This window comes from Nothoprocta perdicaria, unplaced genomic scaffold, assembly GCF_003342845.1.
Source record: "Nothoprocta perdicaria isolate Ctin4 unplaced genomic scaffold, notPer1 scaffold_7, whole genome shotgun sequence".
NCBI lineage: Eukaryota > Metazoa > Chordata > Aves > Tinamiformes > Tinamidae > Nothoprocta > Nothoprocta perdicaria.
Genome location: NW_020455976.1, coordinates 8,533,587 through 8,555,724, shown reverse-complemented (window position 1 = coordinate 8,555,724; position 22,138 = coordinate 8,533,587). Strand labels below are relative to the sequence as shown.

Sequence of the window (22,138 nt, the reverse complement as noted above, 5' to 3'; positions counted from 1 at the left end):
CCTGTGTGGACTGCGCCTGAGGCTGCCCATGTGTGTGGACATCAATGGGCATCTCCAGTTATTCTCCTTCCTCTCAGGTGTCCCTGGGTTGCAGGCTGCAGTGCGAGAAGAAGGGGATGGATCTGGTGAGGAATGTATATAAATAAAGTGCAAAGATAGGAACTTTAGGGCAGCTTTTATGTCATGCCTAGTCTTAATAATCTACTCCACCTTTTTTGACAGCAACATGTTCATGAAGATACATATTTATCTTATAAGAAAAAAGTTGTCAAATTCTGCTCTGGAAATGTAGAGTGATCTGAATTGACTCTTGATAAATAATATAATTATCCCAAGATTTCACTCCCTTTTAATCAAATGCAGAGCCGAATTGGAGCCTTTGTTTATTCGCCATGATGAAGCCTAACTGCTGGTATAGTCCTGAAGACAGAGAGCCAGGCACTTAACTTGAAAACGAATTTGCTCTAATAATGTCATTACATTTTATTGACCGAGCATTTCCACAAGTGCTGAAAGGGGCTTATTGGCGTGAATATGCGTTATGTCAGTGTAGAATCGCATCCTGTGTGTGCAGAACCTGTGAGCCCCAAGCAGAGCAGGTTTGTCTGTAGCATCTCCACTGCATCATGCATGGGGGCTGAGGGCTGCCAAGGTGAAAAATTTTGACAAGAAACTACAAAGCCCTATTAGAAGAAATGCTTTCAATGTATCTAACCATGGGTTTTATTTCTGCTTGTATTACATATCTCTGAGCTCTTTTTAGCCAATGGATAGTCATTAGACAAAGCAGTGCAGCTTTGCAATTTCCCTATCACGGGGTTGTTACTTAACTGCTAAGAGAGTAATAATTTTCCTCATATTTATCTTAGTAGATGCCAAACGTGCATTCAGCTCCTGTCATGGATTAAACTTCCAGAGAAGCGTGTCACTGTTTTCCAGGCATTTACCTCCTTCAGCGGGCTGCTGAGCACAGCCAGGTGCAGTGTGTTACCACACTTGTTTTCTCTTGCAATCACACTCAGCTAGGAAAAGGAATATAAGATCACTGTGATACCAGTAAAAGCTGCTGTCAGCAAGATATGTAAATTGGCTGGAAGCTGTATTCTTTTTACAGGTGGCAGTGGAGAAAGCTTTGTGCAATTTGCCCCAAGAATCCGTTTCTATGATTGACTGTATTAGTGTTGGGTGAAACTTATTTCACCTTCTCAGCATTTTCATATGGTTCATGAAAATGAATGATATTACACTGGGGCAATGAAGAAAATAGTTTTGAGGGAGGATCAGCAAGAGTGGATGAGATCTCCTGTTTGTTAATAGTCAGCTGGACTTGGGTCTTGGGTTCTACTGCTCTGTATTGGAAGCTCTACTAGAGCTTGCTGTTCATAGGAAACTCTTTTGGTATGTATGGCTAAAAATAACAAAATATTTCTGATTTTAATGATATTTCTAGCGCTTCCAGAGTAACTTTGGTTACTCTGAATATGCACAATTTCAGTGATTCTTTCACACAGATGTCTTGGATGCTGTTACCGTAAGATGTATGCTGTTATAAGAGCTTATGTAGAAGAGTTTAGCAATAACATTAGATTTCTCATTTAAAAACTATCTCTAAGAGAATGTATTTCTCTCAGGTATTGCCACTGTACTCTAGTAATATTCTCATCTTCATTTATAGCCCTTAAGGCAGAGCCACAAAACTCCCTAAGACTTATTTTTAAAAGAAAAAATGAAAAACTTTCTCTTGTTTCTGCAAGCTTTATTCATCATTGAAAATTGAATCACTTTAAACCATATTCCAGACACTTGATTAAATGTCACTTCTTGGTGGTGCAAATAGACCTTGTTGAACTGGGTGAGCTCGCCCAATTCATTAGCTTTTCTCCCCAGGAACTAGTAGAGGGGACAGCTCTCCTATTACTGGAAGATGCTGTTTGGGAAGCTCTTGAAAGAGGGATTTAGATCCAGAGCTGATGCAATCATGATCTGAAGCGTTTGTAAGACCATGTTTTTTTGTTTCATGACTCGTCACGATTAATAAATGGCATTTGATAATCTTTCCCCATTTCACCATTGCTTCATTGCATATTATTTTAATGTTATTCCACAAAGCAACCATTGTAATATCACTTTTTTTTTTTAAACTCTGGTTTTATTTTTATTACACCCACATTACAACAGTCTACATCTAAAATATTTCCTCATTTGTGCGAAGCACATTTCTCTGCCAGGGGTAATGAAATGACCACGCAGTGACCCTCATTTTTATGTTTCTCCTACTGTGAAGAGGAATTGAAGATGAAATGTAGAAGCTAATAGCTGTGCAGCCCCAGTGAATCTGGCAAATCTAAAGAGTGCAGCCATGGGATACATTTAAAAATTAAAGCAGTTTTTATGTGCTCTAAACAATATTCGATGCTCCCAGTATGGTTTAATCCAGCTAAATAGTTATTGTGTTATGTGTCCTAGCCCTTTTATGGTCAGGATACTTTTTCTCACTGCAAATCAAGTTGGACAAGGATAAACATGCAGGATCACTCTCTAAAATATTTCTCATGCAGGCTAATACTGCATGGACATGTGTGCTTTTAAATCTTTCACACTTATTTAATATTTTCTTCATGCCACATACTGTGACAGCTGTTTACAGAATTAGGGAACACCTTGTTTTTTATTTTTTTTGTTTTTTTTTATGAGAGGAAAAATTGAGAGGAAGCTAATATGCAGCTTTGGGTGAGTGTGTAGGGAGATGGAGATTCTTCTTTCTCTATTTTTCTTTGATGGTTTCCAGCTTGCTTGCTGGAAGCCAGGCAGTGTGTTAACTTTCCAGCGTCTCCAGGTGAGGAGAAACATGCAGCTGAGGAACTTGCTTGCATGTGTGAGGATTGGCATGACTGAAGTGCCTGCAGGTCTGTCTCTTCCAGAGGATTTATTTAATGCTTAAAAAGGTGTGGATGGAAATTTTGCTTTATTTGCAGCTTTCTTGATGGAACTCTCTCGTATCTGTTCATGAGAGGTTGTGTCATTTTCCAGAGGAGCAGGAAGAGTTTCTTGTCTCCTTTCTAGCTGCTTAATTTATTAAATATGTAGGGATTCTCCCATTGAAAGGATTAGCAAAAAGGATGGATGTAAAGCAAAAGGATGGATGTAAAGCAAAAGGATCCAATATTTCCAATAATCCAATATTGAGCATGAGTTGAAGTCAACATATTTTAGAGAAGTAGTGAGAGGTCTCCATTGTGTCCATGGGATTTTACGCAAGACTCAGTTTACTCATTTATTTGATCTTGTGCTCCTTGTTTGCTGATCTCGAGGGGTTATTTCCTTTCCAGAAGTGCTTTTCATTTTGGATGCTCACAGTGTTAATGTACGTGCATGCTGCAGCCAAGTCTGCCCTGGGTTAGGGTCCAACAAGACTCTGACCTTTGCTTGACCAAGCTCTTTAGCCTGTTGTATCCACCCTGAACTAAAAATCTAAACAAACCTATTGGTGAATAGACATGGTGGTGTGCTAGGTATTCATGTGACATAGAAATGTAAAATATGGAAAGAATGGGTCTCCTCTCCCTCATAGCAGAGGAACTGAGTGAAAGAAAGATTTGCTGATGAAGTGAAGAGATCATGAGCAGCAAGAGATGGGGCAGTTATTGGGGACGTACCTTGGTGGTTGTGAGGGAAAAATCTATATGTTTTTTGAAAGGCATGAATCTGTGCTTTTTAAGTCTAATGTAAGACTTCTTTTGTTGCAGAAGAGACATTTTCCTGCTACTGCAGAGTGGCTGGTGATCTGGGAAAGATCAACTTAACCTCCTGGAAGATGTGGAAAAGAGAATGTTGCCAATAATTATAGAAGAAGCAGAAATAGAGTTGGTATCAGCTGTGCCGGAGAGACTGGAGCCAGAGCACGCGTGACCATGCAGGGAGAGGGGAAGATACAAGGACATCCTCTGTGCTGGAACCCAGCAGCAACCTCCAGGCGAGTTGCTAGTTGGAAAACCTCACTAAGACAGTTTGTCTGTTGTAGTCCTTCCTTTAGACCCTTTTAGCATCTATTTCCCAATTCCATAATCACTGCAAGTTGGATAGATTCATGAGATTTCCTCAGCTTGTACTAGATTCTGCCAATGGTGACTTGAAAGTCATTTCCTCCTTTAAAGTCATTTCCTCCTAGGCAGTCAGTGCAAACCTGTATTTCTGGGCACTCACAGCTTCCAGTAAAACATTCATCATAAATCTGTCTGTGATGTGGCCATTGCAACATATGAAGTGACTTGGGAGATTCTGCATATAATCCCCCATTTTTATTGGCTTCACAGAGATGTCCATTCTGCTGAATGTGATTGTCTCCTGGTGCTGGTTTTCCTCCTTGTAAACAGCAGGCAGGTGCTAGCAGAACACATCAACATCTCTCTCTGATTATTGCCCCATGTGTGCCCTGCTCCCTGATATTGCTATTGCTAAGAGGGTAGGCAGGATCTAATTAAAGGCAGGGAGGACTGGATCTGCATATGCTGTATGTGTTTGGGGACTGGCTGGCACAGAGAAGCAATAATTGGCTACAGAGCCTTTCACCTCTGTGCCATGGCTTAGAATGCAGATCAGCTTAGTGACTTTTAATGGTATTACCATGTGACATCTGTTTTCCATATGAAATTAACTGGTAGTTGGAGTGCTCTTCCTACAGGAAACCAATATCAGTAATTACCACATCAAATGGTGCTAATTAGCACTATTTAAAATATATATAATTTAAAGTTTAATGACTAGGCTTCAGGTATAATATTGGTGTGTGTTGTGACAACATGGAAATCAGTATAAATCAATTTAGTTCTATAGGGAAGTCTATGTCTGTAAATATGTGCTGGATAGTGTACTTGGGTTATAATAATACCATCTAACTGGAGGCCTTTAACTTAGTCTTCTGAAACTCCTTTTTTTTCAGGTTATATAGGGCACATAAAGTTGTAATACACTTAAAGTTGGACTGTGTTACTCTCCCTTAAGTGTTTAAAAATCTCAATGAGGAAGAAGCGTCAACAGAAAAAGGTCAAGGTAGTTCAGGGAACAGTCTTTATTGATAAATGACTCCCATTTCCCAGGTAAGAGCTGTAAGGAGAATTATCTCTTATTAGACCAGCTGATACAGCTGAATGACATAGATAAGCTTTCGAACATCTTAGATTAAGTTACCAGCTCTTCACTTTTCCAGCTAAAATTGCTTTGTTTCAAGAGGTTTTGTATCTGACCTCCTGGTTTATTACAGCCCATGGCTGTGGTGTGAGCTGCAACCATTTGCAGAAAGAAATTTTCTCACTTCTTTTGTTAGAAAGAGCTGATCTCAAGTCAAGAGGAGACACCACATAAAGGTGCTGTGGTTGAGTGTTGACCCCAGGTTCTGCACTCGAGTTCTCCAGCCTAAGCTTGGCAATTAGCAGATCTGTTTCCCATCACCTGCCCAGCTGGCAATAATGCAGCTCTGAGTCATAGTCCCATTCCCCCATCTGAAAAAGAAAAGGCTGGGTATTTTGGTTAAATTGCTGGAGAAAAATGGTGAAAGTCCCCCATAATTAATGTCGCCCCCTCCTATTAGGTAATGAAAATCAGAAATCAATAACAAATTAAGCATGCAAGAATAAAGGTCTCTTATAAGCAGATAAGGTGTTATCTGTCAGGGAAGAGAGCCTCCAGGCTATCAAACAGCATAATTTCTATAAAGTGAAGGATGTCCCTGAGATCCTTGGAAGCCACAGTAATCGAGACTATCTTTCTTTACAACAGCAGCAAGAGTGGCTTCTCAGACAGTCCTTGGGAATCTCGGCAGAAGGAGTGTTTTTTAGCTCAGGCTAGAGACATAAATGGTGTAACTGGAATTAATCTCCCTCCTCTGTGGGATGAAGACCTCCCAAAGTTCTCACCTGACCTGATTTCTATGATTCTGTTGATAGGTTTATGACTGATCTCTGATTGATTGATCTCTGTTGAGGGAAGGGGAAGAGCTACCTAGTGCAGCATTACAGAGCAAGGATAACTCACAGGCTAATTTGTGGCTCTGGGCTTGCTAGTAGAATGCTTTGGAGCAGATTGCCAGCAGCTTCTTATTGAACAAAAACACCATATTGCTGAGGAGGTTGATGGTTCTGCTACTTTGCCATCTCTGCTCCTGGTGTCCTTTCTGCACATGCAAAATATTGGGACTCCTCTCTCAGCCCTTTGCCCTGCCTCCTGCTGTTATGCCTGCACGGCTGTCATTTGAACGTCATATCCTTTATACAGCCTCATTAGAAGAAGCCCTGAAACACAGGCCTGCGGGTGTTGGAGGCTGAGAAATCGCCTTGGCTTTAAAATGTCCTATTTTACAGGTGAAGTAAAATGTGTGGGGTACAGTACAGGTGTGGGGTTCCTGAGCAGGGCAGGAGTGGTGGTGGTGGTTTAGCAATGATGATCACAAAACCATGTCCTGTGCACATGGGGAAATTAGGGGACAGTAAAAGGAAAAAAGGAAACCCAGGACATGTTTTCCCTGCAGACGTGCTGTGTCTCAGTAGCATGATGGGCTTTTTCATGACTGCATCATGAAAGCAGCAGCCTGCCCAATTCCAGATATATTTTACACCTTTACCACAAAACCCTTGCTGTGTGAAAAGCAATTCCCTTGCAAATGGTCCTTCATTAGCTGTGAGGCTGTGCCAGAAATGATCATCAGTGTATTCCTGCTGTGGCCAGCGCATCTTGTGAGCTTTCTGAGCTGAGCACTCGGTGGGATTTCTTTATGTGAAGCACTAATTTGAAACCAGCACAGATGGCAATAAGAAAATTGTGTGGTCACTGGAAAGAGGGTCTCAAGATCATGGCAGCTACCACAGAAGATGATGACCTCATTGAGCACGTTTGACTGGCTGTCAGAAGAGCATGGTAGAGATGAAAAAGGCAGGTTTTCTCAGCTTTCTCTCAAACCCTCTTTGGGATGATCCTCAGTACCAGGCATTTCTTGGGCTCCAAGGAAACAAACTTACCCTGAGATCAACAGGGAGAACCTCCAACCGTGTCCATATCTGAGGAATTGTCTCCCCTTTTTCCGTCTGTTTTAGGATTAACGGCAGCACAGGCACTGAAGAATCCCCGCTCTGGAAGGTATTTTCTCCCTTCCTTGCAAAGGGGATCAGCCTACAGGCAACAAAGTAATTTTCTCTAGCAGTGCTAACACCTCCATGCAAGCTCTGAGCAATCTCTACGTTTTATTGCTCAGGTTGGCACGTATACTCCCAAAACATTTGGCTAAAGGCATAATTAAGGGCCTTGAAACACCACCAAACTTGGCCACTGAGATCTCATCTCAAGAAGATCATTGCCATGACTTACATAGAGTAAAAATGCTGCCTACCACACCGTACTGCCATCCTGGCAATTCCAGTCAGGCATGTGGATGACTAAAGCAGTAACAGGGTCGACTCCCTCTAGATACTGCTGTTCCTGTCTAAAAGAGTAGTATTTTCACAGGAGCAATCTAGTCTTAAGGAGTTGGTTTACTGACTCATTCATTCCCTACAGTGCTCCAGAATTGCACCAGGGAACGGCTGGCAAGGAAAGACGCTTCAGCCAGCAGGGCAAGATGCTGCTTTCACATGCTAGCGAAACCATATTGCTCACAGCAGGCAAAACAGTGCTGAGCTGTGGGATCTGATCGGGCGTTTCACTAAAATTAGCCAAGGAAGTGTTTGTTTCCAGGGAAGGGGGGAAAAAAAAAAAAAAAGTCCTATCTCCAGGTGCAGGGAGCTGTCCCCCTTTCGGCTAAGGATTTGGCCAGGCCAATCCATATGGCTCCAGGTTGCTAGGAAACACTATCCTCTCCGTTCCAGTGAGAACCTCATTGTAGGGATCCATACATCACCGCCAGGTTGCTAAGAAACCTCTTTCCTCCCAGCCTGATGAAAACCTGGCCCCAGCAATACACACAGCATCACCTCACGGATAGCAATACATACATAAATTAAAAACTGCATAAATAAATAAATCCAGGGCAGAAGGGATGTCAAGAAAATGTGTCTGGTTCAGCAGTACAGATGTCCATCTTCTCCTTGACTCAGAAACTCTCTAAGCTTAGCATCCTTAACCTAAGAGTCTTTAAACCTCTCTAACATTTCCAACATCAGCTGCTATTGCCTTAATCCTAAATGGTTAAACAACTAGTTGGCAGATACCTCCTCTGATAGGTGGCAAAATCTGACATAAAACAGATCCTGAAGCCTAGCTCAAAGGGTCTGAAAAGGGTGTAGAGATGGCATCCAGCACCAGGACTGCCTCCTTGATTCCCACTGTCCGAATTTGCTGAACCAGAGCTATTTCAGATGAGCCCGTTTTGTCTAAAGACTGGGGATAAAAAGCAGGAGTAGGCCTGAGGTTAAAAGGGCGGGTTAGGAGTGATAAAATTATCAGAATCTCATACAGTATTGAAAGTCTTACAGGTTACATGGAAATGGCCTTAGTTTTCTTTACATTTCCTCAAAACCTTTTCAATATTTTTGTGAAATACTATTGAAAGGAGGTAGAATTATTGTGAGTTATGCAGTCAGAAGGAAAACATGGTCCTTATTTAGGGCATCTCCTGCAGTATTTGAGAGCTGTTGCTTTCCCTACTTCGTAGCAAGGTCATTTCTGTCAATACCATCCAGATGTCTGTCCTCAGTTTCTGTCTAAACAGGGTTTTCCCTGAGAGCAGGGCCCCACCTAAATGCCTTCACCTCCCTGTTTATTCCCTCTTGTTCTTCTCCCAGTACTTTTTTTTCTCTTGGTTCAACTCTCTCATTCCATCAGTTTATGGAATTCCACCAGTTTATCTCAGAAAGGAAACAAAGTGTGCAGGCCTACTCGAAAGAACTGCTCTTTGATTTTTCTTGTTTTAATTATGTTTGAGTTGTTTTACGTAGTTGAGACATTTGTCTTAAGCAATATTTTGATATGCAGAAGGCACACAAAGTCAAACTATAAGAGATCTTGCCATGTAATCCCCTGAACATCTACTGAGCAGAAGTAACATGAGCATAAAGAGTGATTTAGAGATCTTCCAGACCCACCTGGATGCCACCCTGTGTCACATGCTCTAGGTGTCCCTGCTTGAGCAGGGGAGTTGGACTAGATGGTCTCTAGAGGCCCCTTCCAACCTCCACCATTCTGTGATTAATGAAAGATCTCTTGATAATTTTTCTGTTCATTTTACAGACACCTCTGCCTACCATTCTTCTTGTGCCTGGCTAAGTGTGAGTATCATTTCGTTTTTCACAGGCTCTGATTGATTATATGATTCTCAAGTTCTGCTATAGCCCTTTAATACAACAGGAATCCAGCAAATCTGGAAGCCAAAGTATCTAGAAGATGACACCCATTTTGGGGCTCATCTGCCTGCTTGCATTTACTCATTCGTGGTGTTTCAGCAACTCATTACTGTGCTGGAAAGGAAAGCAGCAGCAGATGATGATTTTGAACAGAAAAAGTGTTTTTTGAGAAGTCTTAAATGTTCACGTGTCTCTCATACTGGTTAAGAATCTCCACTATGGATGGAGCCAACCCGATTCACTTAGAAATCCAGTTCGCAACTAAATCAAAAAACAACTGTGTGCTGCATTTACAAGTAAACAAAGGTACAGTTTACTGAATCCTATACAGAATAGCAATGTATGTTATCTATATTTCTAAGCCCCAGAAACCCTCAGGTGCCTTCTGAGCTCCACAGCCTTAATCCTTGTGAGCTTACAGAGAACCATGAAGGGAGTCTCAGCTCTGGGCTTGGAACCTGGGGCAGAGGACTGGAAATTTTCCTTCTAAGTGAATGGTAAACCAAAAATTTCAGTTAGAGGGTGATGTTTATGATATGGGCAAGTGTAAATTGGAGTCTTGCCGTCTTCTTGCTTCTTCTTGTTCTAAAGGATTAGAAATACCCCAGCCTGGGACATGCTGCCTTACCAAACACACAGTTCTGTATCTCAGATATGAAATCACCGGCTGACATTTATGAGTGTAATTCCTCCATGTGGAAATAAGTGGATGCCTTTTAAATGAATTGATTCCTTCCTGACAGCAGCTCTAGTGGAAGATAAAGGTTATTAAGAGAAATATCCCTAATTCTGCCAAATGCAAAACCCTTGAAAAGCAGAGAATGAGGAGAATAGCAGTGAATAGTTTCTCAGGCTGCAGGTACCTGGCAGTCTGTCTGTGCTAAGGAAATGCTTTATTACTGCTAGTGTCTGAACAGCCAATAAATACAACTGAGCTGTCATTACAACAAAGGCGAAATGAGAGAATATGCTGCCCCTAATGGCACTGGTATGTCAACTAATACCTAAACATCATTTTTTACCTCAGATTTTCTGAATGGGGAAGGGCAGAGCTTTGATGTAAGGTTGCTGTTTTCAGGTAGAAAGAATATTTGATATTTGAGTAACTTTTCTGTCTTCGTGACTGTTCTTGGACAACAAAAGACTCTCTGCCATGTAGCGGAGACTCTTTTTTTCCTCCACACTTGCCACTCAGAGCATTAGAAACCCAGTCAATGCTGTTTTTATTTTATTTTATTGTATTTTGGTTTGTTTTGTTATGGAGGGCACAGGAAAACGGTCAATCAAGTATTACTTTGGGGCACTTTTTGCCTTAGTCTATGTTCTAGATGAGGGTGGATAACTGAAAGTCTCCCTGTTTTATTCTCGGTTCCTTGACCCACTAGTTCTATTATCTAAAACTATATTTTGATATTAATTATGGTTTTATTTCATTGTTTGCAGACTGTTCACTGATTATATAGAACAGAACTGAGCTGAACTAGCATTCAGAAACAGGAAACCTTTCCCGTTGTTTTATGAATGTTTAAAGAAAATCAAGTTAAAAGCATTTTGTAAAGTGAAGAAAAGCCTGTTATCTCTTATAGTAGTACATTGCTTTTCAAAATCCAAGTGGAAATTTCAGTTCACACACCAAGCTCTCCAAAGCATTAATGTTTTGTGAACTGCAGCAAACTCTTCTGTGGACAAAAGGAAATCTGAGCTGGCAAATTCAAGACCTGCTGAAACTTGCTGCATAGGAAGCCAAGGTATTTTCCATCTCTGCTCTTGCAAAGCACAACACCTCCCTCAACCTCCCTGGCTCAGTGCATGAGCTGGGCTTTATTCACTACCATCTATTCAAATCTTCTTCCTAGGGAGACGTGCAGATTTCTGAAGAGAGGGATGAATCTTTTGGCTCTTGCTTCCTAGTACATTTGTGAGCATGAGGAGAAGATGCCTTCAGGAGATTTCAAAATTTTTCTCATAGCTGGAATTTTGGGACATAATTCTGCATAATCTTATCCATTCTTACTCCTGTTTTAAAGACTGTGGCTGGAAAAAAAGAAAAAAAAGCAGAGCAGCAAGTGTTATTTGAGAACTATTTGAGAGCATCGTTACTACAGAATGTCAGAATGGTATCTGGGAAAATCTTAATTTTTGAAGCTTCATGTTCTGGCAAACACTTTGCTGGAGATTAGTGTTGTGGTTATGATTAGAGTACACTGCATTATTCCACGATTTTCCCTTTCGTACGGCACATTATGCTAATCACACTGTATTCCATTTTTCAATAAAAGGTCAGCAGTGCACTGTGCAGAATGTGCAATTTAAACTTCGTGTCTGTCATTAGCGATAATCTCGGCTTGCTGTATCAAGCAGGGTTGTCATAGAAACTAGACCTGAGATCTCTGTTTACAGCCTTTGGAGAATAAACACTTTGCATTTATTTCACTGAAAAAATAGTTGAACAATTAAATAAGGTTTGAAAACAAAACCATAATGGCCCAGAGAGAGATGTCATTCATCAAAAATCAATATATGTTATGCAGCTGGTAAACTCCAAGCATTCAAGCAGTTGACTGACAGCAATAGTGAAATATTTCCCAGGAGGGGTAAGGAAGTAACTGATAGTGTATCATAATGCCTGGAGCAGAATTAATTTAAATTTGCTAATAAGTTTTGCTTCAGGAATCACAACACTGAAGAATATTTGCTTAAATTTTGCTTTATGACAGATAAGGTTTTTCATAGTGACTCTCTGGGCATTTGCAATGCCACCAGGAGACATTTTTAGTTTATTTTATTTTATTTTATTTTATTTTATTTTATTTTATTTTATTTTATTTTATTTTATTTTATTTTATTTTATTTTATTTTATTTTATTTTATNTTTATTTTATTTTATTTTATTTTATTTTATTTTATTTTATTTTATTTTATTTTATTTTATTTTATTTTATTTTATTTTATTTTATTTTATTTTATCTTGCAATTCTCCATATCTCCCTACCATAGGTTAACTTTTCTTTGTGAATTATAACAAAGCATCCTGAAAATATCTCTGACATCTGCAGTTTTGTCTTCATTAGTGAACAAGTGGCCTATAGCTTCAAGTCTAACACTGAGGTTTAGATTGCTCTTTCAGTGACATATTATTTGCTTGTAGAACTCACCTTTTTTTAAGGCAGTAAGGAGCGTTTGGTAATGTTTCAGAGAAGGATTAGAGAAATATGTGAACAAAGATGGCTTTTGTTGTTATAGCACAGTAAAATCACCAAGACTATCAGTCTTTCCTCCTTGGGGCATAATCATATCACCAGCTGGTTGTTTATGCAGGGATTTTGTCAAGGGCAGGGCATTACTCTACTGCCAAGATGAATTACGGGGTTTTTATGTCGTCTTCTCAAGTAACTGAACAGTGCCTGGCTGTCCACCCTCACAGGGCTTCTTAAAAGCATGAATGGAGTTTATCTACCACGACAGGGCATCCCAAACCAGTGATCTGTTGCCAATCTTTGAGAAGAGAGCGAAACAGGAAAATTAAGCAGCTCTCGAAATGAGAGGGAAAGGCCAGCAAAATTCATATGCAGATATGGGCATGCATGTTTTCCCAGGTTTGCAGAGTGCTGAGAGTCTCGTTTGGTTTTGGACTCATTTTAATGGTCTCATTTGGTTTTGGACTCATTTTAATGGTCTCTGCCCTGGTACCCCTTAATTCCAGCTGGGTGCAAAAGCTCAGGTTGGTGGGCATGTCACAAACCTTTCAGCTGAGATGGGAAATCCTAGTTTGGGCTGGGAAATCTGGCACACAGATCCTAAAAGTGGCTCAGCCTGGCCTTCCCCAACAGCTTGCCTCATGACTGAGACAAGGTCTCATGACCCTAGGGGAGAACATCTCGTCTCTGGGTTTGGTTTTGTTGGCCTTTCTCTGGACCGGCGCCTCCACCTTGGAACGCAGTGAGGATGATGGCACAGACTGCACTGCTGATGCCCCTGGGTGTGTTTGCTGGTGGTGTGATCCGGGCACAGGAGCACGAGGATCTCCAGACTGCAGAGCACGATGCGCTCAGAGCAGCCCGCGTTGTGCGCGAGGTTGGTGGCTGTTTGGCACATTCCCCTTCGGTAAGTGCAGCCGTGTTTCCCAGCACTGATGAACATGTGGATCAGCTAAATCTGGCATGGATGCAAGGAGGTAATCTCACCAGCTGAAATGGAAGAAAACATTTTCTCCTGGTGTGATCTGCCTTCTATGCTCATGGCGTGTATTTTGAGCCTTGGTGAAAGCCTTTGTCACTCGATTGAAATACGGGGCATCCTTATGAATTCTTTGGTATAAGCATCATGAGCCAAAATATGCTCTAAAGACCTGGAGTGAAATCTGGTCTCTGACTCTGTGACAAAGCTCCCATCGACTTCCAGGAAACACATGGATTATCTCTCTATATGTATTGCATGATATGTGGCAATATTATTATTGGAGAAATATCTATCAAGGAATAAGGAACATCCTCCCATAACCCTTTGTTACTAGATTTATTTTTTATGTATGCAGAAAAAAAAATCTTAAATAAGAAGTAGTTGGTGTGGCAAACTTAATTAAGAGATCTGATGTCAGTGTTTCCTAGATAACATATATTTTTTGATCTAATATCCAGAAGGCAATCATAAAAATAATTTCTTCCTCCACAAAGTGATTCATCCTATGTAATACATATTTATTAGTGCTTTCCAGTAGCTAAGACCAGATCTGTAAGTTAAAATATGCAATTTTTCTTTGGGTGTGAAAAAAACCAAATGGATGACTTGCAATCTTGCCAGGAATATTGCAAGGTAAAGCTCTCAGACCTGGACGTTCTCCTGGAAGGCACTTCCTCACAACACACCATGACTGCTTAACCATTAGAGTGATTTTGCCTCTGCCTTAGGCCAACCTTGCACAAGACCCTAATAGTCTCCTACAAGGTGCTGAAGCCTAGAGTACCTCTAGGTGGAAAATGCACAGGATCAGCCCTTGATGCTTTCAGTCCTACCTCATGCTTGCAGCAAAGAGCAGATCTTGCGCATCTCCTATCAGGTGAGTCAGACTACCTGAGCGGGTTCCAAAGTGCCCACATGTGCCATGGTGGGCTTCTGGTCAGGTTTGAATCACTTTGCTATTTTCAGGGCAGGGAGTAAATATCTACATGCACCTTGAAGAATCTTTTATTTAGAGAAGAAATTCTGCTACGGTATTTCCCTATAAATACAATTTTATTTTGAACATCTGTGGTCCTGTTCTCAAAGTACACAATTTCCTTCTCATTCACTGCATAGGTAAGCACCTCACGATGCTCATTTTTATCCGTGAATTCCTCCTCTCTGCTGCTCCCTGGATATTTATAGGTGACTGTTCTCTCTTCTTTGCTAGCTTGCAAGCTTCATGTACCCTGTTCTCCAAGCCCTCTCTGCTGGTAATACCTGCCATGCTGCTATTGCAGGGAAGGAGGAGGGCAGTGTGGTGATTGCTCAGGATACGCTGGTTCCATTAAATGATGAAGCCAACATCTCTCTGGACTATTGCTGTCTTGTGCTGTACTGAAGTATGTTAAGTGAGTTGTAGTTAGAGCTGTAGATTTTGATTATGTGGCAGTTGTAAAGTCCAAGGCAGTTTTGGCAGTTTTAAAAACCATCAGTGATTTTTTTTAAATCTCAGAGTAAGCTTTCTTTTATAGATTACATGGAAAATGGAGACATGTTATAGCTTTCTCCTTTGCACAGGGCTCTGTTTGAGATATTTTATAACTTTGTTCTCTTGCTGGTAACAGCCCAGTGTGGAGGCTGCTAAGGGCAGGGGCTGCAGTGCCTTTAACCTAAATCTCACGCAGCCTAAATCTCAACTGGTGCCCTTGTGTTCATAGTGCCCAGTCCTTGATACTATTGTGGACAGAGGGCATACACTGAAAAAAACTTAAGTCATTCCTGATGTGAAAAGTGGCTACAAATGTGGGTTATATATTCTGGAGAAAAAGTAGAAAGGGCAGACATGCCCTTTGGTCTGTTATCCATCAACACATCAAGAGAGAGAAGTTCAGTTTTGCTTTGTGCAAAGGCAGATTTACTGGAGCTGCTCGTACCTCTTCCTCCTGGTCTTTCCCGTAATCCTTGAGGAAACGAGAGAAATCAGCAGAGCTGGAGGCCAAAGCTTTTCTCTAAGAATGGCAAAACCCTGTGGTGGTTGTTGCGTCTTGACTCTTGTATTGCACCAACTAGCTCAGCATTTTGAGCAATTCAATCAAGAGCTCTTGAAATGGGGAAAACTCTGACTTTTATTATAGTCATTTTCAGTAGCACTCAGGAGCAGATATAAGGGTAGACTCTCCATCCCCACAGGTAGTCTTAGACTAACTGGTTAATAAATGGCGGCTTTCTTTTTGCTCTTTGAGATCTGCCCTGGCGCTGTGCTGAGAGCACAGAACAGAGAGACATGTGCACTTGTGTTAATATGTGTGCAAGGGCTGTCTCCTAAAAGGCAGTGCTTGAACTTTTGGCAAGGAGTCTTCCTATGAATATTACAGTCTTTTTTTGATGAGGAAGAGGATAGTTTGGCAACGGGCTCATTTGGCTGGTAGCAGAGGACAGGGGTTGGTGAGGCAGAGCCTCACTGTGCATAGCTGTGCCCACCGCATCCCCCGTGAGAGCTACGCTTTTGGGGGCTATGGAGAATAACAACATAAAATAATAAAAATTCCAGTGCCCACTGACTAGCTCCCCCTTTTCTTTGCTGTTTCACTTAATCGCTCCAAGATATAATGCAAACTATAATAATGTTTGGATTCTGATTCACATATTTTTGTGAAGCAGCTGACTGTGAATGTCAGGTCCTGAACACCTAAATTGATGCCAGTTTTTTTTTCCTACGACTTTAAATGGCAACTTAAAATTATAACTAACGTTTGCGAGATTTTTTTCAGTTCAGAAAAAAGAATGGTTTGTGACAAGTGTCTCTACAAACCCTATTTTGGAAGAACTAGGATATAATCATTCATCTTACTGCCTGCCTCAAGCTCAAAGGTTCTAGTCAGTTTTAATTTCAGGTTGTCTCTTTTTATTTTTCTTTGCTTTCCAGATTTTGAATTAAAAAAAAAAAAAATCTGTGGAGAGAATTTCATTCTGTCAATAGAGTTATTTTGCAATAGGAAATAATTCAGTAGGAAGGCTGGGGCTTGGCCAGCCTGGCATGCACGGTCCGAGCAGGCAGCCGAAAGCTGCCAGAGCTCAGCAGTGACCGGGTAAATGGTTGGGGCTTTAGCCGGGGCCAGGATATTTTGTACAGTCACTGCGGGGAGAAAGCAGTGGGGGTCGAGAGGACTGCGGATAGTGCTAATGGTTTTAATTTCTCATTTACTATCAGGTGGTGACATATGGAAAGGAATGGAGTGTATAAAGGAATGAGGGATGGATGGCATCTTTCCCTTGAGCTTCTGGTGGAAAAGGCAAGGAGAGTGAATTCTCTGTGGGTAGCCTGAGCCTTGCCAGAAAAGTGGCTCTTGATTGCTAGTGTGTTAAGGACTTCTTTTTTTAATCAAATGTGTGGGCTTTGGATTTTTGTTGTTGTTGTTCTTAATAGGACAAGTGGGAACGACTTATGGCACTCTAATATTTTCATAATGTTGGTGCATTTATTTCTTGCAGCAGTCAGTGTGGAAGGCACTTGTCACAATCAAACATTAATTATTTGGAGACTCTCTGGGATGCCCAGGCAGGCGCCTGAGCACCTCTAAGAGAAACACGGCTGCTCTGAGGGACCATGCAGCAGCACGAGTCCTCCCGGCTGTATCTCCCATTCCCTGGGGATAAGGGGTTTCTTCCATAGCACAGCCCGGGAGGCTGCTTCAGGACTGTACACACTGGAGCTGAAAGCTGTGTCAGGTTTGTGTGAACCAGGCTCTTCTTGCATTAGCAGGGAAGGCCACCACATGAAGCCCCATCCAAGTGCTCGAGAGGACGAGATGAGAAAATCCAGGGAGCAGCTGCATCTGCTGGCACGGCTCCTTCAGCTCCCCTCCAGCCTGACGCTCCCTTGGCACATCATATTGCAAATTTAAATGATTGAAAAAGCATTATTTGCCAGCTTGCCTCTTTAATAGGGATTAGTCTATCTTCCATCTTATTCTGTGCGCTGAGGTCATTGCTCATAGGTGCAAGGCTAAGACCTCATGACTTCAGCTCTTAATTATGTTTTAGGCCTACTCTCCCTACCCATAATGGTTTTGCAGGGCAGTCAGAAATGAAAAGCAAGGTCTGTAAAACACTGATTGAGGATAACAAAGAATCCTGCATGCTCTCATGAATCTAATTTACAGCTCCCTCCATAAACAATATGCATATGTCAAAAATGTTCTCTCAGTTTGGTTTTGAAATGGAGAGGTATTTGTCCTACTGTTGATTTGTCCGACTATTGATCTTCCTTTACAATCACCTAATCTAGTCCCAAAAGCCCCAGTGAATTCTTCCCAGAGGTAAACGGACATTTGAAATGGGCCCAATGTGTCTCTGTGTCATGGAGGTCTTGTCCATCCTGCACATTTGGGTTCTTTGAGCAGCGACATCCACCCACAGATGTTTGGAAAGGCTTTAATGGAAAGGATGGAAGAAGAGTTAATGGAAAGAGTAGTAAAACATCCTAGCCTCTCTTTCTCTGTGCAGTCTCTGAGAAGCACATGGACATTACTTGGTCAAAGATGGGAGGTATGGTGGGTTGTCCCCAGGGTCACAGAGATGGACTGTGATGGCGATGGTTGAATAACTACATGAATAAGGAAACAACCTGCTGGGTGTAGCAGCCCTGGCCTAACTGGTCCTGAAGCAGATCAGACACAACGTGGACTTCACCTTCATTACAAGACTGAGAGCAGAGCCTGAGATATGCCTTGGACACCGGGACAGGGAGAGCAAATGTGGGCAGTGACCTACTGCTCCAAGATAGGCAGGGATTGGTGTGTCTGACTATTAAAGATGTGAAAAGCTATTGTCAAGCTGCTGATGCATAAATTCATAAATTTCTTGCCTTTCTTTGGCCTGTCTATTCATAATTATGTTTTACATCCTGGAGTTATTTTCAAAGAACTTGTTTTCTGATGCTAGGAGAAGCAGGTACAGATGAAGCTGTGTCTCCTGTTCAAAGCAGATGAGGATTCAGGGTTTCTGACTCATCTTCCCTTCAAGATGACTTTTCAGTACCTCCTTCCCCTGCCTGCTCTGCAAAGTGAATGCAGTAGCGGGGTAGAACAGTGGGTAAGGTGGTGTTTTATAGCAATCTGAGGGACACACACACAGGTTATACACACCATGACACCTGATATACATATTTTTGAAGGTGACAGAGAACTGAATGGACCCCTTGAATATTTGCCAATGCAAATCCACTAAAGCTGCTCAGACTCTGAGACTTCCAAGTCTGTGCAGAGAAAAGCCATGTGTAGACTTGCTGCTAATCCATCAGAGGTGTTTGCTTTGGCTGCAGCCTCCCAGGTTGTGCATCCACATCCCAAGGCAGCAGTCACAGATCCTGTCATGACAAGGAGAGGACCTGCTCCGCTCCCAGCATCCACAAAACCGAGTGAGGAGAGTAGATCGGGACAGGGCTTACAGGGCACTGAGGAGGAAAGTGGTAGGTGACCTTCAATCAAAAGGAGGTTCAGGTTTCAGTTCAGGACTGACCAAAAATGCTTCTCTTCTGCTGGCTGCGCAATGCTCTGTATGAGACGTAATCGACAGATTTAGCTGTGATGTTGCCAAGTCTTCAGACTCCCTGGGAGCAGCAATCGTGGCCCCTGCTGCACAGAGCCTCTCATACTGTGCTGTTAAGGACTGCTTGCTTTCCGTGACATTTTGGGGGAGGAAGGCAGATTTTACCCCACACAATGACTCACAGCTGACTGGAACACAAAACCACAAGCTTGCTGGCAAAGTTTGCTCTGCTGTTTAGTTTGTTACGTCTCTTGAGCCCACTTTCATACCATGCGTATTAACTCCCATTCTTCATTAAGTTGGCATATGTTTATTCTTTTTATTAAAAAACAACCGGTTATGCCAGATAAAGTCAGGAATAGGCAGCACTAGGCAGAACTAGAATCACCTCACTGAATTTTATGCGACAGCAGGGCCCCTTTGAACAGGGCAGGTGTTTAGGAGCTGGCTCTTTGGTTCTGCTGGAATCTCTCCGCCTCTTGCATGCACAAGACTCGGATCCAGCTCCTGCAGATGATCTGTGCAGCTCTCTACTCTGAGCTTTGGTTGGTTCAGTTATGGTTAGAGGTCATTTCCATTCAGTGGGTGTTTAATATAAGGGAATTTGAATTTCATTTCAATTCTTTCTTCCAATGCTGCTACACACCTACCTGTTCCAATGATGCTACCTTCCTCCCTTAAATCTTCCTCTTCCCGGGGCAGGTGACACAACACAAGTTGAAGGGGCAGCATTTTTCCACAGATGTTGCTATACTGATTGCTTAATTTAGCAGCTGCTTTGGCAGTTCCTCAGTGTTCAAAGATGTCTAAAGAAAACGGGAATTCTCCATCCACGCAATGACGGGAAAAAATAAGCCAAGGGCTTCATTAGGGAACCTGTCCGTCAGTCGTGGCTGAGGGTGAAGGATGGAGCCCTCTGCTTTCCTGAGGCTCTGTAGCAGGTTTTCCTGGCTTGTATCCCTTGCATTTCTTTCACCTTAGTGATGATTCTGTTGACCTTAGCATAGCTGTCACACCAGCATAAATTGGATGAGAGCTAATTAACTGTCAAAACTCACGGCAAAAGACAACAAACCCCTGCTTCACCTCCTGGTGGGTTTTAGCCTCTTCTCTTTGATGTGGCAGCTTATCCTCTATGTCTTTTGCAAGCAGCTCTCCATTGCAGGGGAAATGCTACACGGCCAGGCAATCACTTATCACCAGTGACAGCAAATAAACATGAAAAATGGGCTTTGGAGCACTAAAGGACAATGATCAGAAAGGCTTCTTCTTTCAGCCTAAATCATGATGTTTAGCACGCAGCTATAGTATTGAAAGTAATTTATAGATGTCTGGGCTTGTTAGGAAATATATACTGGTGTATAAAGATAAATAATATTTTTAATCGGATGATAAATGTGCGTGGTCTGCATGAGGAGGGGAAATTGGGAGTCACCAACTCAGACTATATTAATAGGGAGGCACCCAGCTAAAGAAATATTTATGGAGAGACATTTGCTTCTAAGCATGTGTAAAACAAGTGTGTTTATACTGCAGCAAAATTTCTGATGGAACAAGTTTCTTTCAGAAAATGCAATTTTATCAAAATCAGAATGTTTTATCGAGAGATGTCCATTGCAGAGATATTTTCAATGGAGGAACGTTTTTGTTTGGTTTTGGTAAGGTAAATTCCTTGTTCCAGTGTTATTGTTTAGTTTGGACTCTTCACATGAGATGTTGATATACTTTAACAGGATTTAATTTGTTGTATTGTTTTGACATTCTCAAAACAAAATGTTTGAATGTAGCAATATGGAACATTTGATGGGTTCAAAGCTGGATTTTTTTGGATTGTCACTTTCTGAGAAATTTTAGACTTTTGTTCTGATTCAGTATAAGAACTTGCCAAAATGTCAGATTCATTTGACAAAAATTCTGCTTTTTTCACCCAACTCCAGTTATAGCACTTGAATTTTGAAATTCAATGAAACAGAAAGAAACAGGATATACAAGATAGATGTGCTAAAACTGTCTTTTTTTTCCCCATACGAACACAAATTAATCAGCTTTGGCAAATTCAGCATTTTTGAATGTTACTATAGGAGACTGGCTTATTGTTGAATTGGAATTCTGGAATATTATTATTTTCATGCTGTTGTCTTTATAGACAACATATTTATATTATTCATGCTGTTGTCTTTATATGTTCCTAGCTATAGGAACATATTTCTTCAGGAAAATGCACTGTCCCTAAACTTGAACATTTTGAACACTCACTACAATTTCTTCATCACACTGAAGTAGTTTCTCATGGACTCTTGCTGCTGACTGTGAGGTTTTTAGGCCATTTTGGATATTGGATATTTAGAAGTAGTGGAAGCTGCCACTCGCTGCAGGCTCTGAGGTGTATGTGTGTCTTTAGGACTATATTACAGAGCCAAATCAACTATGCCCAACCTGGAACAGATTCATGGGGAGCAGATGGGAAAACAAATCCTGCAGCAGAGAAAAGCTCTGCAGCTTTTGCTGCAGGAGCAGGCGGAGGGTGGCACTTGAGGAACGTTGGCATTGATGGTGGAAGGTGGTGGGGTCAATTGGTCTACGTGATGTTTGATAAGCCTTGAAGGCTGAAAACCTGTTTCAAGATACTGCAGTTGCTAGAAATGAGGCTTGTCCAAATTTTATTGGCTCTGTTGGCTTCTTCGGAGTGAATTTTGATAGGACACAGTCATTAAATGCAGAGAGTGAGCGTGACTCCCAAATGGAAAAGACTGAGAAGGCAAAATAACAGACCGTGAGGGTAAGGACAGGCCTCTGTAAAAGATTCCTTTAGCTAAATTGAAGTTGTGTTAAGTTCTCCCCAAAGGGCAAAGAAAGCTTTCGTATTAGAGAGAGTTCAGAATTGTTTCTCTTCTCTCTCCCACTTGTTTTATTGATCTGACTACTCTTTCACGTGATAAAAATGCTCTGCTATAGAAATCAGAAATCTATCTCATACAGATAAACTAAACTAGCCTCCCATTTCTTGTTTTTTAAATCAAGTGGCTGTGGAAATGTTCATATTTCAGTCCTTTTTAACTTCTCTTTCTCCAGTACTGCCTTTCTCATAGTCTGTATATTAG

General features: G+C 41.5%; 2 long non-coding RNA genes across 2 annotated transcripts; both read left to right on the top strand.

Annotated features, from left to right (window-relative positions):
* The first annotated feature begins 1,088 nt into the window (after positions 1-1,088).
* Positions 1,089-3,893, top strand: LOC112957013. Its single transcript, XR_003251146.1, has 2 exons — positions 1,089-1,398; positions 3,747-3,893. It is a non-coding gene; the product is annotated as an uncharacterized LOC112957013 (long non-coding RNA).
* Positions 3,894-9,210: 5,317 nt separating this feature from the next.
* On the top strand, positions 9,211-11,385 carry LOC112957011. The gene is made up of 3 exons (XR_003251144.1): positions 9,211-9,251; positions 10,770-11,074; positions 11,183-11,385. It is a non-coding gene; the product is annotated as an uncharacterized LOC112957011 (long non-coding RNA).
* The last annotated feature ends 10,753 nt before the right edge of the window (positions 11,386-22,138 follow it).